The following is a 19969-nucleotide window of genomic DNA, read 5'->3' on the forward strand; positions in this document are numbered from 1 at the left end:
GACATATTGTTGGATGAACCATTCGCAGAAGTGTACCCGTGGAGGCCAATCAGCTGCTGATAGTGCCTGCACACGTTTACGTGGTACGGAAACAACTGGTTCTCCCGTAGCACTCCCCATACAGTGACGTGGTCAACGTTACCTTGTACAGCAACAACTTCTCTGACGCTGACATTAGGGTTAACGTCAACTGCACGAAGAATTGCCTCGTCCATTGCAGGTGTCCTCGTTGTTCTAGGTCTTCCCCAGTCGCGAGTCATAGGCTGGAATGTTCCGTGCTCCCTCAGACGCCGATCAATTGCTTCGAACGTCTTCCTGTCGGGACACCTTCGTTCTGGAAATCTGTCTCGATACAAACGTACCGCGCCACGGCTTTTGCCCCGTGCTAATCCATATATCAAATGGGCATCTGCCAACTCCGCATTTGTAAACATTGCACTGACTGCAAAACCACGTTCGTGGTGAACACTAACCTGTTGATGCTACGTGCTGATGTGCTTGATGCTAGTACTGTAGAGCAATGAGTCGCATGTCAACACAAGCACCGAAGTCAGCATTACCTTCCTTCAATTGGGCCAACTGGCGGTGAATCGAGGAAGTACAGTACATACTGACGAAACAAAAATGAGCTCTAACATGGAAATTGAGCGTTTCCGGACACATGTCCACATAACATCTTTTCTTTATTTGTGTGTGAGGAATGTTTCCTGAAAGTTTGGCCGTACCTTTTTGTAACACCCTGTATACGGGGTTCGCTGGCCCGAGAGAGTGGGGGGCACGAAGTTTGGGTATTGGCGGTAACGTCGCGAGAAGAGGTGGTCACGAGGTCCGAGCGGCCAAAGCCACGAGCTGCGCAAGGATTGCCGGCGCAGAGCGAAGATACCGGAGTACTTCAACGGGGTCAGAGTTGACTGCAAGCACCAGGCCGACATCCCATCGTTTGGTCAGCAACATTCGTGTCGGACGACCACTCGTGGCCTGACTGCCCTCTTCTACCTGGATTTCATCGACACAACGCAGTAACCGCTGCGACGCACTGTGGGTCCATTGAACAGCTTGCTGGTAAAAGAGATACTCGTTCTGTAATCCTCGTGGTGATTTGTTTTATTGTCTACCCACCCTCCTAATTATTTTCTGGTTTGTATCCGACCCTCAGAGCTTTACTCGGTCGGCTCTTTGGTCGTATATATAAGCAGTAGTATTGTACTAAGACACTAGTTATAAAATTAGTCCCGCTATTATTTTGTATACTGCCTTTCCTTTCTGGTTTGTACCCGATCATTAATGTTCTAATTAATCAGCTCTTGAGTACATACCGCCAGAACGATTGTACTAAGACACAGGTTGCCGTTAAACGAAAGAAGGACCTTGTGTTTAGATTGGCTGTTAAGCGGTTCAATTCTTTGATTGTAATTGCATTTCTCAGTCATTGGTTATAATCTGAACAAGCTAATCTTAAAAAGTTAAGTCATCTGGTTTGAATAATTGAATCACTCTTGTCATCAATGGTGCTAATATAGTTTTCGTGTGTTGCAGAAGAGCATTTAATATGACAGAATGTGTCCTGAGCGGTAGTAAACACCAGTGTTTCACTCGGTAACGGGTGGGCTGAAGATCCGGCCGTCTTGTAATCCTTGTCATATTGTTAGCTGTTTTGCAATACAGAACTTCTGATTTCTTGATTTCTTTTGCAAAGCTTGAAAGGTTATTCAACTTAACGTTTAGGGCCAAAAGAATTTTGCGCTTTTGTACATTCTGATAAAAAAAATTGTGGTAAAATGCTTCGATTGTCTGTAAAATTTTTTAATCACTGAAAAACAACATTACATACCCTTTCAACCTCTGATGTTTCACTACTCTTCTGGGTGCTTCCATCTTTTCATCAGGCAGTGTATCAATGAAAAAAGCATTACATACCTTTTCAACCCCTGATGTTTCATTACCCTTCTGGGTGCTTTCATCTTCTCGTCAGGCAGGGTATCACTGAAAGAAACATTACATACCGTTTCAACTCAAGATGTTTCGTTACCATTATAGGTGCTTCCATCTTTTCGTCAGGCAGTGTATCACTGATAAAAACATTAAATACCTTTTCAACCCCTAATGTTTCATTACCCTTCTGGGTAATGTGTCCTGAGCGGTAGTAAACACCAGTGTTTCACTCGGTAACGGGTGGGCTGAAGATCCGGCCGTCTTGTAATCCTTGTCATATTGTTTGCTGTTTTGCAATATAGAACTTCTGATTTCTTGATTTCTTTTGCAAAGCTTGAAAGGTTATTCAACTTAACGTTTAGGGCCAAAAGAATTTTGCGCTTTTGTTCATTCTGATAAAAAATAAATTGTGGTAAAATGCTTCGATTGTCTGTAAAACGCAGTTGATATATTGTTAAATAAAAGAGGTTGTGTGAAAAGAAAGTTATATTGGTGGGTCCTCTCTTCCACGTTTTGCTTAATTCCAGTAAGTACCATGTATCACTAACAAGTACATTTTCTTCTAATAAGGCTTTTCTTACGTCTTACAACTCTACGAACAAATTTCTTTCATCCCCTATGGGATCGTGCTCGATATTTCGCGGCCCCCTTCGTCCTTCTTTAATCACAATCCTGTGATCTGCAGTTTTCCTTCGACTCTTTCACATCTTTCTCAGTAAGCTGTGGAGCACTCCTGTTGTCGTCCTGTTGGTATTCTCAGTTATAAAAATTTCTGTCACTCTAATTGTTCCTATTCCTTTTTCCGCCTCTGTTACCATTCCATCTACCGCGGTTCCTGTTGTTTGGTTATTCCCATTAAACTGTCTACTTTGGCGGTTGTTACCTTTCACTAATTCATGTGGAGGAGACATGAGCCTCACGGTATTTGAGCGGTTCATGTCACACCTAATCCGCTCCTAACTTTTACGATAATTGTTGAAAACTCTTTACACTCTTCATGTTTCTTCCTGCAATAGCAATATCTCTTTCCAGACGAGGTGGCAATTACCCTTTATTGCGTGTTCTTTGACTAAAATTCGCCCAAGAACACAGAGCGAAATTCCTCATACGTTCAGCAATTTCTCATTGTCATTTGCATGTGTGATGCCTTCTCACCTCGTATGTAATTGATCACAAATTTCATTCCCATTCTTTGGGGAAGACGTGGATAATGAGTGCTCAACTTACAAACATTACCAGGTGAATGCTGTTATTCTCGTCCGAAAAGTAGAGCACGTGTCTGCTGACAAAATGTCTGCGACATTCTACTCCATCGTCTACGCTCGACTCTCGCTGCGTGTCATTAACCTCTTATTCAACGCGACGCAAACGTCACTGAATTTCTTCTAGTCCACGAGGTTCCTAGTCTCCGCATTTGTGACGTTTACACCCTGTCAGATCTGCGTTATTCGGTTCTCCAAGGCACTCTGGATTCCGACAGGTTTCTCCATGTAATCTTTCGTGTAAATTAGCTATTACCTCTCTGATAGCTCTTTTTACCGCATCCTGTTCATTTTTAAACCGGAATAGAGAGTGAACGTCTTCATTGTCCACTACATTCAAAGGTTTTGTGCGTACTGATGCAGTGTCTTGATTCAGTGTAATCTGTTCCATGGCAAATGCCAGATTGTCTATCTTTTTCGCAACCTTTTCTATACTCTAGTTTTGTGTCATTATACTCTCTTAATTCTACCCGTTCGCACACTTTCTCAATAAGACTGTTTCGTTTTTCACACAACTTTCCCATCACTTCTTCGATTTGACTGTCTGCTATCCCTGTCTTACTATTTTTCTGACAAATCGTGTTCAACGACAACTAACTGGTTTTCTGCACATTCGTTTACTTCCTTTAGCTCTTGTCTGAAATTTGCAACTTCCTGCTGGCACTTATGTTTCTTTTTATACTGCTAATTGATCTGAAGTCTTATTTTATGAATCACTGCTCGAACACTTCGCTTTCTGAAACAGTCCTGTCATTCAACTTCCGAATTGCGATATTAATTTGTTCCTGTTGCTCTTCATTTCCTCAAGCTTATTACTCTGAACATCAAATTTTTCAGTTTGTGCAGCATTTTTTATTTGGTTGGTCACTATGTGCATCTAATTTTCGCAAAATTAATGGAAACAAATCGTTGTGTTGACTATTACCTGTACTGCTCGACTTACTCCCTTGAATGTCAACGACCATTTCTTCGTCTGAACATAATTCTGACACAACCACACCACTATCTTTTGTTTGCGTGTCAAACTTGGAAGTCATGGCAACTCTTACCTCTCTCTTGGCAGCTTGGAGTGGTGGCTGCTCCTACTTAACTCTCTACTTGCTGTTCGGCAGTTCTCTCACTACGCTGGGTTTCGCGATCGTCGTAATCCCCTGTTCGCTTTCAATGTTAGTGTCCTGACTGCAGCAGACTGGGTAACCGTGCTCCTACTCCTCACAAGAGGTACTATCCCTCTGACAAAAAATTCATCAATCATTGATGTTGACACAGTCGACAAAAAACACTAAAAGACTGCAAATCATCAACAGAATAATTAGAATAATTAATGCAGGAAACACAACAAGGATGTAACTTCTTTACAGAGCGACCCAATAGTTGTACAGTAATCCCGGTTAAGGGTTCGCCAAATGCAAACTTAACCCCCGCTTGTGGTAGTCGGCGTTAAAGCTAATTTTCTGTAATCTATTATTCCTATACCCTATCTGCCACTGATTAGTCCCTTTTGTTTTCTATTATTTCTGGTATCGGGCCGCGCGGAAGCTGAATGCCCGCCAGAACAAACGGATCCCGATGGCCGATATGGGGCAGTGTAGCCGCAGCGCCACCGTCCCTCCTCGTGAATACACCGGCCAATAGTGTCCCTCGCGGCCGGCGTAAATAACCCAGCATCTAGAACGCTCAGTCAATCGTGTACATCGTCCGATAGTATTCGTGTTCGCTCTCCACCTTACTACTGCCTACTCGCAGACAACATCGCTTTGTATTTGGTTTTTCTCTTTGGTCTCGTTTTTGGATTGTGGTTGTACTTGATCAGTTGTGAGCATTGAGGTTGAAGACCGTCGCACTTCGTTGTACCCAAGATTGCCTTGCTCTCGTTGTGTCTTATCCGCGTTCGTCTGGCCTGTAGATAGACTCCAGTATGGGTTTGAGTCCCGAACCCAGGTGGTCTTCCCGGTATCCGGCGACTCGGGGATTATCATTAATTCTAGTGGCATTATAGATATTTACATGATATTTTATCTTCATCATACGTCGTTTCGTTTTTCTTGGTAAACCACAATAGCTGTCCTCTTGTAATGTGAAATAATTTTATATGGAACAAAAGTTTTATCCATTACGGATGAGGAACACTCAGATTGTGATGAAAAAAGTTTTCTTGAAATTACTGCAACCAGTCGCCTATTGCGTTGTTTTTCAATTTCTTTACTATTCAATTGCCGGTTTCGAACCGCCTAGCGATTCATCATCAGGTTGTACATATATTAATTGTGTGCAGCAGTGTGGGAGTCGTGTAGAGTGATTAGCATCCGTTGGTTGTATGTTGGTGTATACAGTATTATAGAAAACATAATGAGTGTTTTCCAGTGACTTTAATTATACTGCACCTTTCACACTTAGCCATAGGTAACACGTTCCACACGTCTTCCAAAATGTAAGTTATTGTCGTTTTTAATCATTGCCTTCAGTCCGGAACTGCGCTGCTGCTACGGTCGCAGGTTCGAATCCTGCCTCGGGCATGGATGTGTGTGATGTCCTTAGGTTTGTTAGGTTTAAGTAGTTCTAAGTCTAGGGGACTGATGACCTCAGATGTTAATTCCCATAGTGCTTAAAGCCATTTGAACCATTTTAGTCATTGCCTGTACAGATAATAAGTCGTGTTTATCGTTTTTGTGCTTTTCTCACGCTGTGCTTCACATGTCAGTATCTTTTACATATTACAGAAGAATTACAGAAGAATTTTAATCTTTTCTTCAAGTACATTTCCAGGGAAAAATGCGCCATGAGACGGCACAACGGATAATACTGATCGTTTTAATATCGTTTTTGTTGCGGCTTAGGGAGTTCGCACGTGATTGATAGAGTATCATTTCGTAAAGGTTTTAGGTATATGAAACTTATAGGTGAACTTGAAGTAGAAGTCAGAGCGCAGCAAGACGCCGGCCAGCGATCCTCGAGTTGAGTGGACGTCTACAACTTTCCTGTCGCTGCCGTCCGTGTGGCGAAACCAGACCGGTAACCAGGAAGAACTGGCCCAATGCCGATCACGACAGCCAGTTATTACCTTCACTCCAGATAATTTGGACTTCCGCGACTGTTAGCGCACGTAAGCAGTATTTATCCAAGGCCATTGCAGCACATCTCCTTTCGGCAGTAAGCGACGCACAGTCCGTGGTCGTTTGCGCCGTCGCAGTAACTCTGCCGCCACCGGTTCGCGAAGGAGAGACCTCCGCTTGACTGCCCAGCCCTGGCATCCAACACTGCGCCAACCACCCCACCCTGTTCTCCAGTCGTCGGACCAGACTTCTATTCTGCGTAGCATCGCCACGCGGCTGGGACGCCACGTCCTACTGCAAAATAATGCACTGCTGCGCACCGCACACGTGCTATGTGAGCCGCTCCACATCCTGAGAGTCATCAGCTCTCGGTGTCTTCGCTCCACTGTGTAAGCATCTAGCCTGTCTGCGCCAGTGCCCATGGCTATGCCTGCCGCTCAGCGCGGATTATTACGTGCACGACGGAATGCACTTGAATAGCTGTATTAGCAGGATGGAATTACTAAAGACTCGTTCTTGTTCGCGGAGGAATCACGTAGAATAATGGAATAAAGGACTGTGTATGTGTCCACCGCTGGTCTGTTTGTCGCTTCTCCACAGGCCTCCCCTATCTCCCAAACCATCTACGGACTCTGCCACTCACAGAACCCGTCACGACAAGCAAGAACTGCTTGTGTTACACACCAGTTTATCCGCTGCTATCGACGATCCACTACAGCTAGCTGAAGCTAGCTTTTCTGTATGAGACGATTTTAGTGGGTGCTTTTTTAAACAGTGAAATCTTGATTTATTTTGACTCTGCTATTGACCTAAGTAGACATGACTATGAACGGAACACGTTTTCCACAACAGTGGCTGCATTTTTGAATATTTATGATTTCTTTTTTGTTTTTTTTTTTAGTCATCAGTCTACTGACTGGTTTGATGCGGCCCGCCACGAATTCCTTTGCTGTGCCAACCTCTTCATCTCAGAGTAGCAATTGCAACCTACGTCCTCAATTATTTGCTTGACGTACTCCAATCTCTGTCTTCCTCTACAGTTTTTGCCCTCTACAGCTCCCTCTAGTACCATGGAAGTCATTCCCTCATGTCTTAGCAGATGTCCTATTATCCTGTCCCTTCTCCTTATCAGTGTTTTCCACATATTCCTTTCCTCTCCGATTCTGCATAGAACCTCCTCATTTCTTACCTTATCAGTCCACCTAATTTTCAACATTCGTCTATAGCACCACATCTCAAATGCTTCGATTCTCTTCTGTTCCGGTTTTCCCACAGTCCATGTTTCACTACCATACAATGCTGTACTCCAGACGTACATCCTCAGAAATTTCTTCCTCAAATTAAGGCCGGTATTTGATATTAGTAGACTTCTCTTGGCCAGAAATGCATTTTTTGCCATAGCGAGTCTGCTTTTGATGTCCTCCTTGCTCCGTCCGTCATTGGTTATTTTACTGCCTAGGTAGCAGAATTCCTTAACTTCATTGACTTCGTGACAATCAATCCTGATGTTAAGCTTCTCGCTGTTCTCATTTCTACTACTTCTTAGTACCTTCGTCTTTCTCTGATTTACTCTCAAACCATACTGTGTACTCATTAGACTGTTCATTCCGTTCAGCAGATCATTTAATTCTTCTTCACTTTCACTCAGGATAGCAATGTCATCAGCGAATCGTATCATTGATATCCTTTCACCTTGTATTTCAATTCCACTCCTGAACCTTTCTTTTATTTCCATCATTGCTTCCTCGACGTACAGATTGAAGAGTAGGGGGCGAAAGGCTACAGCCTTGTCTTACACCCTTCTTAATACGAGCACTTCGTTCTTGATCGTCCACTCTTATTATTCCCTCTTGGTTGTTGTACATATTGTATATGACCCGTCGCTCCCTATAGCTTACCCCAACTTTCTTCAGATTCTCGAACAGCTTGCACCATTTTATATTGTCGAACGCTTTTTCCAGGTCGACAAACCCTGTGAAAGTGTCCTGATTTTTCTTTAGCCTTGCTTCCATTATTAGCCGTAACGTCAGAATTGCCTCTCTCGTCCCTTTACTTTTCCTAAAGCCAAACTGATCGTCACCTAGCGCATTCTCAATTTTCTTTTCCATTCTTCTGTATATTATTCTTGTAAGCAGCTTCGATGCATGAGCTGTTAAGCTGATTGTGCGATACTTCTCGCACTTGTCAGCTCTTGCCGTCTTCGGAATTGTGTGGATGATGCCTTTCCGAAAGTCAGAGGGTATGTCGCCGGACTCATATATTCTACACACCAACGTGAATATTCGTTTTGTTGCCACTTCCCCCAATGATTTTAGAAATTCTGATGGAATGTTATCTATCCCTTCTGCCTTATTTGACCGTAAGTCCTCCAAAGCTCTTTTAAATTCCGATTCTAATACTGGATCCCCTATCTCTTCTAAATCGACTCCTGTTTCTTCTTCTATCACATCAGACAAATCTTCACCCTCATAGAGGCTTTCAATGTATTCTTTCCACCTATCTGCTCTCTCCTCTGCATTTAACAGTGGAATTCGCTTTCAATGTATTCTTTCCACCTATCTGCTCTCTCCTCTGCATTTAACAGTGGAATTCCCGTTGCACTCTTAATGTTACCACCGTTGCTTTTAATGTCACCAAAGGTTGTTTTGACTTTCCTGTATGCTGAGTCTGTCCTTCCGACAATCATATTTTTTTCGATGTCTTCACATTTTTCCTGCTGCCATTTCGTCTTAGCTTCCCTGCACTTCCTATTTATTTCATTCCTCAGCGACTTGTATTTCTGTATTCCTGATTTTCCCGGAACATGTTTGTACTTCCTCCTTTCATCAATCAACTGAAGTATTTCTTCTGTTACCCATGGTTTCTTCGCAGCTACCTTCTTTGTACCTATGTTTTCCTTCCCAACTTCTGTGATCGCCCTTTATGAATCTCTACGGTAAATGATAACATCCAAACTGTTGCAGGATAAAGATTTATTGAAATCTTTGACCACGGTTTTGGTATATCTAAATACACCTTCATCAGAATCAAAAATACACCGGAACAGAGAGACACCTTCTTTAGCAAAATACATATCAACATAACTGAGATAGAAGAAAAAAAAAAACAACCCCTTATAACTTTAAGTAACCATGAAAATTACCAAAGTATTACAAGCACAAAACTTTTACTCACTTACTAAAATCACATCATGCAGTGGAGATGCATAAAACAATCGTGCAAAGGCGTCGTCAGTAGTTAAAATTAAAATATCAACTCCATCTGTACATCCTAATTATGAAGATACGGTCCATGTGAACACGGCATATTATCAGTACTGAGCCTATGAAGTAGCGCCAAGAGGAGGGTATGGAAGTACTATGGCAGACAGTTTCACCGAGGGAGGGCAATTGTGGTATGCGCGAGACACTCGCGCACAATAAAACCCAGGGATACACACTCATGCGCGTCAAAAATTTAAAGGTTGTGCTATTTCAAACCCTCTGTCTTAATAAATAAAGCATATAAGAACCATTTAAAATATCTACATAGGCCGTGATGGATTAGTCGAGCGGTCTAGGTTCAAATGGCTCTGAGCACTATGGGACTTAACATCTGAGGCCAAAGGTCCCCCAGAACTTAGAACTGCGTAAACCTACCTAACCTAAGGACATCACACACATCCATTCCCGAAGCAGGATTCGAACCTGTGATCGTAGCAGTTGCGCGGTTCCGGACTGAAGCGCCTAGAACCGCTCGGTCACACCGGCAGGCGAGTGGTCTAGGGCGCTGCAGTCATGGACTGTGCAGCTGGTCCCGGCGGAGGTTCAGGTCCTCCCTCGGGCATGGGTGTGTGTTTGTCCTTAGGATAATTTAGGTTAAGTAGTGTGTAAGCTTAGGGACTGATGACCTTGGCAGTTAAGTCCCATAAGATTTCACACATATTTTGAACAACATCTACATACAATAGGAAATATGAACACCAATTTGCCTGTGTCCTAGTGCCAAGCAGGTGAAGCTTGCGCTATGGAACACATTTAACGATAGAGGGCACTAATGCTATGCGCGAGGATCTAGCGCAAATTGACTAGGATACATACTATCGAAAACAAACAAAATATTGTAGTAAATCAAAATTATCTGTCGTCATGAATAAAAAAAAACAAAAAAAAAAATAACAGAATCATTTAAACCACACATCCACATCAAGAACCGCGAACAATAATCATGAAAAATACGTAAAATCCCAACAAGACAGGAAAGGAGCATTTTAGCAGCATCAACGGACAAGAATGCTACCTTCTAGTATCCTGCAACAGTTTGGCGGTTACCATTTACCGTCAAGATTTTCAATAGTTGCTGCTTCAGCCATGTATTAAATTTTGAAACATTTATGGATGCTGCGATTTGGGCAACAAAATAATTGATGATGGGAGGAGTTGAGACGATATAAAATTTAAACTGGCAATAGAAATAAAAGTGTTTCTGAAGGATAAAAATTTGTTAGCATCGAGCATAGATTTAAGAGTTCAAATCAAATGGCTCTGAGCACTATGGGACTTAACTTCTGAGGTCATCAGTCCCTTAGAACTTAGAACTACTTAAACCTAACTAACCTAGGGACATCACACACATCCTTACTGAAAGTATTTTTACGGAGTGTAGCCTTGTTTGGAAAGGAAACATAGACGATAATCAGTTAAGACAAGAAGAAAATAGTGACCTTGGAAACGTTGTGTTACAGAAGAATGCCGAAGACTAGATGGGAAGATCACGTAACCAATGAGGAGGTACTTAATGGAATTGAGGAGAAGAAACATTTGTGCCACAAACTGATTAGACGAAGGGATCGGTTGGTAGGATACATTCTGAGACGTCAAAAGGTCACCAGTCTAGTACTGGAGTGAAGCGTGGGGGGTTAAAATCGTAGAGGGAGACCAAGAGAGGAATACAGTAAGCAGATACAGACGGATGTAGCTGGCAGTTATTCGGAGATGAAGAGGCTTGCACAAGATAGAGAAGCATGGAGAGCTGTATCAAAGCAGTCTTTGGACTGAAGACCACAACAATAACAACATGAATGCTGATGGTTTTCTGCTGGGCATCTATCTTTGCTATTGGCCCAGTGAATTCTATAGCCTTTTGTCACGGGTCATAGTGAAGATGGCGTTACTTACCAATACTAAAAATTCTAGCAGCGCTGAAAAACTGTCAACAATCTCAAAAAAAAGGGGAAAATGTTTGGATTCAGGAGTGCAATATGTTGTGTAATATGTCTCACATGCTACAAACTGCTAAGAGAGCGTAGTTTTGGTACGAAGACGTCCGTGAGACTTCGCGCGACACTGCGCCATCTCCGTGGTCGAGGAGGACGAAGTTATAAAACGAAAACGTGACTGTATTTCTCATTAACCATTCCTCTGCCGCGCCTAAACGTCTGAATGCTGTGCTCACTTGGGGCCCAACAGACGCGCTGCAGGGCATGCCTGCAAATGCGCGGATAATAGCGCCGCCTGCAGCGTGACTAGCGTCTAGTGCCCCCGAGGGCGGCGCCGGGCAGCACGCTGAGACGCAGTTACATAAACACTGTGCGGCTCACTGCTGCCCCGGGGACGCGGTAATTGCAGTCCATTTCATGATTGTCTTAGTCGGCCCCGAGCACGAAAGCATAGCTAACGTTCTCTGCAAAATTATTCTCGTGAATTCCGCAGGAAATTTGTGGTGTTTGCTAGGGGGTGCTTCGATTACGGTCTGTTTTACAGCAAAAAAGCTATAAATTTTCAGTAGTACTATAGACATGTTGAATTTCACGACGTGGGTAGAAGTTAGCCCGGTTGGGATTGGTTGCTCATATGACAGTCTTTGCCGCGGTGGTAAATGGAAATGTCGTGTGGCTAGGGCCTCCCGTCGGGTAGACCGTTCGCCTGGTGCAGGTCTTTCGATTTGACGCCACTTCGGCGACCTGCGTGTCGATGGGGGTGAAAATGCCGCGGTGGTAACAACATTTCCCGTCAGATCACGTAAGTTAATCGCTGTTGGAATTGTCTAGCACTTTGATGGGTGACCCTGCGCTGTTGACAAGCGGGCTGTACTCAGCCATCGTGAATCCAATTGAGGAGCCACTTGAGTTAAAAGTAGAGGCTCCGGTCACGAAAGCTGTCAACGGCCGGGAGAGTGGTGCGCTGAGCATACTCCCATCCATTCCCGCATCTAAAGATGCTTGTCGGCTGAAATAACACATCGGTGGAACGGTACCGTTGGGTCTTGCGAGGCCTGTTCGGATGAGGGGAGAGAGGGAGTACAAGAGGTTTTTTTCTGATTGTAAAATTATTCTGGCGATAGATCCACGAGAATATCGACCCTCCGTCTATAAACACATCCGAAAAGTACTATCTCCAAAAATACACCCTTGGCCAAACATGTTGAACCCCCTAGAGACTTTGGTTGGTTGGTTCGTTTGGAGAGAAAGGGACTAAACTACAGGGTCGTCAGTCCCTAGAAATTTTGCATATCTGCCGTATACATAAATGTAAATAAACCCTTTAGTCTAAAAAGTAGTTTGTAGACATCGAAAAACACCTGAAAGCTATATAAAAAAAACATCTGCCGTAATAAAACTTGCCAATAGAATGTTTTTCTCTGTACTCTTCTGTTCGCTACATTCGCTCGTTGTGGACACACATCAATAATGTAGTGCTGTTTTCCTGTTTAGATCTGTGATATCGGTGATACTGCTCCATTATGCCTAACGTAAACAAACTTGGTTTAGGAAAACGAGTGCAGATAAAGCTTTTGCATGGGCAAGGGAAATCGCCGGTGGAGATTTAGAAAATTGCGAAATGTCGACGCCGATTTGTACAATATGCTACTATGCTATTGAGAAACTCCCCATGAACGAGTCGCTTGTTAATAGGCCCAGAACCGGGCGCAAGCGGATCCCACCAAACCGTGAGGACGTAATTATAGTAAGCCAGTCGTTAAAAAAGTAGGAATAAAACCTCTTTAGATCTCGCTGCTGAACTGTCTGAAACTTTTAACCAAACCATATCTGCTCACATTACATATATATGACTTCAAGAAGCTGGTGTTGAGAGCTGTAAAGCTAGGAACAAGGCAGGGCACGGCCGATTTCCTTCACCAATCCTATGAGACCGATGACCTCGCTGTCTGGTCTCTTCCCCCAGAAGAAACCAAACCAAACAAGGCATGGCTCTCTGTGAAGAATTGAAAGGCACGGTATGAGTGGGATCTAAAACACCAAACGTTTATCAATCGAAATTGGGCAAATATCGTGTGATCTGACGAAGCAAACACTTAGCTACGTTTGTCACTTTGATGCTCTAACAACACATACCAATTTGGGTAGAAAACAAAATGTATTAATTTAAAAACTCATGGAAGAATTCTCTATAGTATTTCTTCACGTTTCAGGTTTTTGATACACCGAGTGTGACCTATGTCGGTCGTCGGATGGTCGAAGAACATAACCCAAGATGGTGGGGTACCTACCGTAAAACAAGTCGAAGGGTGTGCTGCAGGAGTGGGACAAATGGCCGTATGTGAAAGCCGCATAGAGTTCACAGAGTACATAGATGTTCTAGAATCTGCTTTACTGCTCTCTTTTACAATCCTTTATGGCGATACAAACGTGTACAGCGTAAATTTCCAGCACTATAATGCAACCTGTCATAAAATCACGATATAGCAATGCCCGTGTTGCTCTAATAACGATGCAAAGTTTCTTTGGACATACATGCATTGCAATGGCTACAGTCATTATGAAATACATTAAACGTATTCGAAATTGCGAATAACGACAACCATGACAACCGTCAGCTCTAGAATGGAATCATGACATGAAAATTTGTGCCGGCGGGTACTCGAACCCAGATTTCCAGCTTATCGCGAGCGGTGGCCTCGCCCTTTCCTTTTTGTTGATCTCATTTTGTTCGTTATTGCTCGTTGTATTTGTTCGGGGCGGGGGTCCCATGACGCTTCGCCAAGTTCAGGGTTGACCAATTAACTCATCTTTTATTACAGAGAGTAGCGAACTCTCTGAACGAACAGGCTGAGCTACCGTGCCGGCACCATTTGGCTATCCGTGCACCAATGACGGCGAGACCCGAACTTCCTTATATCGTCAACCATGCGTCTAAGACCTCGACGGGCACATGCAGTATTCACGTTCGATTACAAGTCTGACGTTGTTCTTGAAAGTCTCTTGCCCCATTTCTCTGAAGGATACTCACCTCTGTTCTGTCCATATCCTCCTCCCACTCTGTTAGTTCATGTTCTTCTTCATCATCTCTCTGCCTATTTTTTCCTGCCCCGTCTTTGTCTATCTCCTCCTCATTCCTTTCGCCGTCCATCTCCACCCTACCCCTCTCTACGTCACTTTTCCTGTCTGTACCCTTCTCCTCCTTTCCCCCTCTCTGTCTGTCCATATCTTTGTCCCTTTCCTCCCTCCATGTTATCACACTTACCCAAATACGTGGCTGGTGTTTCTCACCCCTACAGTATTTCTTTCCAGATTGTAACTAGCATGTAAATCAAATTTCATTGAAATCGTTCCACGGATTTAAGACGACCTTTTCACCCGTGGCTTTGTTCGCATACACTAATATAAAACATGTTTCTCACATAATTAACACATTTAACGCGTTCTTGTGCACATATTTCACCTGTGTGTCAAGTGAATTTCGCCCTGCAGTTTAATTTCAAGCAGCTCAGTGTTTATAACGTCCTGAACTACGTTCTGTAAAATCATATAATTTTGCAAGTAGATCCAATGGTCTACTGTCTGCGAAATGAGTTCTGAATAGAGTGTAGTAAAGATCAAATAGCTTAAAACGTCATGCATGACAAATCTCAGTCTTCATGACGTTTTGCCTCCTGAACTATGTGATGTACAATGATATATTTAAAAAGTTTGTACACCATTGGAGCAGCAACAATAGAATGAAATCTTTTTGTAAAGCTAATAAGTTGAAAAATTGGTGGTTTATTCCCATGGATTCAACGCTTATAAAAAAACATCTCCTTCAGAAGAAAATACTGACAACTGGGTTACATGTTGTGGTATATTTTAACGTATATTCAGTGGTATATGTGAGTAATGTATGCAAAACGTGTCACTAACACAGTTAGCAATAAAGAAGTAGTAAATTAAAATGTCGTGTTTCATGCAGAAGTTATACTGCGTGCATGTGCAGTGGAGATGTAGTTAGCGATACGCTTTTTTCCTTTCACTATTTTGCGGGGGTCGTCAGTGAGAAAAAGTTTCGTAATTGTGGCAAATTATGGATGACCAAAAGTGTGCGTATTCTCGAGTCGTTGGCTACACTGGTTCTTGACTGACCCCCCCCCCCCCCCCCGCAATTGAAATGTGAGTGTTTTTTACCCTCACAGTGACGCTTTTTAGATATTAAATGATATATATACCAAGTTTGATAGAAATCGGCCCAGTAATTTAGGAGGTGACGTATAACAAACATACGTACATCTGTTTTTATAATTTGTTTGTATTTAAGTAAAAAACTTTCAAAATAGAAGTTTTAATGTCCAGATCGTGGTTGACACGTATCCTCATTACTACTTTCAGCAAAGTTATATTCTCTTCATCAGGTCATCGTATACGTGAATTACAAATCCCCTAAGTGTGGCACATTGCCATCCGGCCATTGAAAACATGGAGGTAAACTCAGTGTCTTATTTGTGAATTAACGCCCTGTTTGCAATAGCCACACGTAGGGTCTTTATAACTCATCATTCAGATGACCTAAAGATTGAAGTATAACGTAGCTGCAACTGGTAATCAGCATACGTGTCAATTGCAATCTGCGCAGTAAAACTACTTTGGAAGCTTTTTACACGGATATAGAGATCGCTCTCCTTCCCAAAATGTCTCGTAAGTCGTAAGAATGCAGAGTCTCGCCACGGTGACACTGAGTAAAAAGGTCTCGGATTTCTAGCCGCGTCAGTGATCAAAATTACATGAGCTTTCGGCCAAGCAACGCTTTGCCGTTAGTAAGTGGTAACTATTTTGTGGATTTGTTTACTTGTGTCTACGTTTTGTTATTTCTATTCAAAAACAAATTGTATAACTGCTACCACAATCGTATAAGGTGATAACAGAAGTAAAAGTGTTCATTATTTACACAATGAAATAAATTATAGAAATAAAAACTGATTGTCTCTCAAAAGTCTCAGAGTAATGCAATTAAACAATAAAACTACAATTTTACCTCTCTATGTTCGTTTCACTGAAATACATTCTTATGCTCTGGCTCTCCAAGATATATGCTGCTGTTTCCCAAATGCGCTACTTCTCATTATATGCCATATTAGCTGTTACATGCCATACTAGCTGTTACCCGAAACTTTGCTCGCATATCAGTAGTTTTGCTATGTTGAGTGAAGGTAAATAAGTCAGCTAATAATTTTACGAGATGTCTGCGTATACAGGGTGAGTCACCTAACGTTACCGCTGGATACATTTCGTAAACCACATCAAGTACTGACGAACCGATTCCACAGACCGAACGTGAGGAGAGAAGCTAGTGTAACTGGTAAATACAAACCATAAAAAAATTCACGGAAGTATGTTTTTTAACACAAAACTACGTTTTTTTAAATGGAACCACGTTAGTTTTGTTAGCACATCTGAACATATAAACAAATACGTAATCAGTGCCGTTTATTGCATTGTAAAATGTTAATTACATCCGGAGATATTGTAACCTAAAATTGACGCTTGAGCACCACTCCTCCGCTGTTCGATCGTTTGTGTCGGAGAGCACCGAATAACGTAGGGATCCAAAGGGAACGGTGATGGACCTTAGGTACAGAAGAGACTGGAACAGCACATTACGTCCACACGCTAACACCTTTTTATTTGTCTTTTTCACTGACGCACATGTACATTACCATGAGGTGTGAGGTACACGTACACACGTGGTTTCCATTTTCAATTACGGAGTGGTATAGAGTGTGTCCCGACACACTCTATCCCGACATGTTCAATGTGGTGGCAATCATTTGCTGCACACAATTGCAATCTCTGGCGTAATGAATGTCGTACACGCCGCAGTACATCTGGTGTAATGTCGCCGCAGGCTGCCACAATACGTTGTTTCATATTCTCTGGGGTTGTAGGCACATCACGGTACACATTCTCCTTTAACGTACCCCACAGAAAGAAGTACAGAGGTGTAAGATCAGGAGAACGGGCTGGCCAATTTATGCGTCCTCCACGTCCTATGAAACGCCCGTCGAACATCCTGTCAAGGGTCAGCCTAGTGTTAATTGCGGAATGTGCAGGTGCACCACCATGCTGATACCACATACGTCGACGCGTTTCCAGTGGGACATTTTCGAGCAATGTTGGCAGATCATTCTGTAGAAACTCGATGTATGTTGCGGTGCTCTCCGATACACACGATCGAACAGCGGAGGAGTGGTACTCAAGCGTCAATTTTAGGTTACAATATCTCCGGATGTAATTAACATTTTACAGTGTAACAAACGGCACTGATTACGTATTTGTTTATATGTTCAGATGTGCTAACAAAACTAACGTGGTTCCATTTAAAAAAACGTAGTTTTGTGTTAAAAAACATACTTCCGTGCATTTTTGTATGGTTTGTATTAAACAATTACACTAGCCCCTCTCCTCACGTTCGGTCTGTGGAATCGGTTCGTCAGTATTTGATGTGGTTTACGAAATATATCCAGCGGTAACGTTAGGAGACTGACCCTGTATAGTGCTGTAGAGACGTGTGTATAAAATGTATGCATTGCTGGTATGTAGATACATAATGAATGTGTTTCTGTTATTTTTCTGTACGACAAATCTGAAAGCGTGCATTATATTTTCTAATTATATTTAAACAATTCTTCGATTCATGCAGGAATAGAGTTATATGCCTTTCTCTTGGTCACCTACAGCTGGATGTGAGATTTTTGCACCACAGCAACGCATATCAACCGCTTCTCCCTTCCATTTTAGTACTTTATGGTGCCTACATTTTTGATCCGTTCCCCTATGATGACTAATTTATTATTAACATAATCAGATAATAGATAATAATGATGAAGTCTCACCAAAAGCCCCCCACGTTCGACGTGTAAAGTTAGGACTGTCTGTTTGTCATACAGTCTTTGAATGATGCCGTCGTTGTTCTTCAAGGATGCGGGAAACCGTAAGAGACGAGTGACGCTCAGCGTCTAGAATGCGACACGCATGTGACTGTTGTAATGATTCTGAAGCTCTTAAGGCCACCTGACGTTCTACATCCAAGTTCTGGCGGACACGAAATTGCTCTGAGGCTTGTTGAATTCCAATAAGTTCTGCAGCTTTAGCTTCCTTACAACTATGCGTTGTTTCAGACTTTCGTTTGCGTGCTTTATAGCAATTGTTTTCAATGTGCTTCTCGGGCTTGTCTTCTAATTTTATTTTTGTATCTCCGGAAAAACTCTCCAGTTATTCCAGATGGTCTATGAACTCAATATCATAAACCACAAACAAAATAACATTGAATTTGCACTGTTTGGGTAATTTGTAGTCACTGGAGTCACCGATCATCCCACCAGCGTCTTCTGCATGCCATTCACGTATACCATATTTAAAAATAATAATAATACGCCCAAAAATATACTACTTTCTAATGTGTCCAGTGGTCTGCCTCAGGGTCCGAGCTATCTCCGTTCCTAATACCATCGGAATCGGCTCAGCTTCTGAGTCATGAGAAAGTAATACAGTAAGTTAGTTTTGCAGTTAATATTACTGGTATTAGTATGGATTTTTATCGATTAAACACAGAGGATTGTATAAATATTTTGTTCATTTCGTTGATTCACATTATGTAGAACATATTAAACAATAAAAACGTTTGGACAAGTGTGACAAAGTCCAGAAGTCAAGGAGTAAATAGCTTTTGCAAAGAGTAATTATTGTTCCGTATTTAGCTTGATATTCTTCAAATCAATAAATATATTGCAGCATTCACACTATAAAGTAGCCTATCTTCTTTCTCAGCGATCAGGCTATCTCCATGCCTATTTTCATCAAAATATTTTCAGCGGTTTAGTCTTGGAAGCATATCAGACAGAGCTACTTTCGTATTTGTAATATTAATATGTATACGAGGGCGTTCTGAAAATTAATGCCTCCGAATTTTTTTTGTTAAACCTCTTATGGCTCTAAATAAAACATAGGTTATTAATGTTCTGTACAGGCATTATTTTCGTCTACATATTTATTTATCAACATAGTAACACTGGCGACGAACGCATTTCTCACAACGAGAGACCAGCTTGTTGACACCGTCACTCTGATTACATCACTTCATCACTATCAAAGGGAAGTCCTCAATGGTGTTATTTAAGTTTTTAGAAACAGATCAAAATCGGATGGGGCCAAGTCAGGACTGTATGGACAATGATCGATGACAGTGAATCCAAGGTGCCGGATTGTTGCAGATGTCCCATTGCCCGTGTGTGGTCTGGCTCTGTCATGGTGAAGGAGAGAGTGCTTCATCAGTGGACCTTTCCTCTCGAAAAAGGAACTCGATTACAGCACGCTGTTCCTCAGCGTTACACACCACCTTGTTACATGCTACTATTTCGAGCCCTCTAGCGGCAGAGCACAGCAAATATGTAGACGTGAAGAAGATGGAATGCTAAAAAGGTCTTTAAAAAAATCTTAAGGGTTTTCGCGTAAGAAATTCGGAGGCATTAATTTTC

The sequence above is a fragment of the Schistocerca americana genome, chromosome 4 (assembly GCF_021461395.2).
Source record: "Schistocerca americana isolate TAMUIC-IGC-003095 chromosome 4, iqSchAmer2.1, whole genome shotgun sequence".
Lineage (NCBI taxonomy): Eukaryota > Metazoa > Arthropoda > Insecta > Orthoptera > Acrididae > Schistocerca > Schistocerca americana.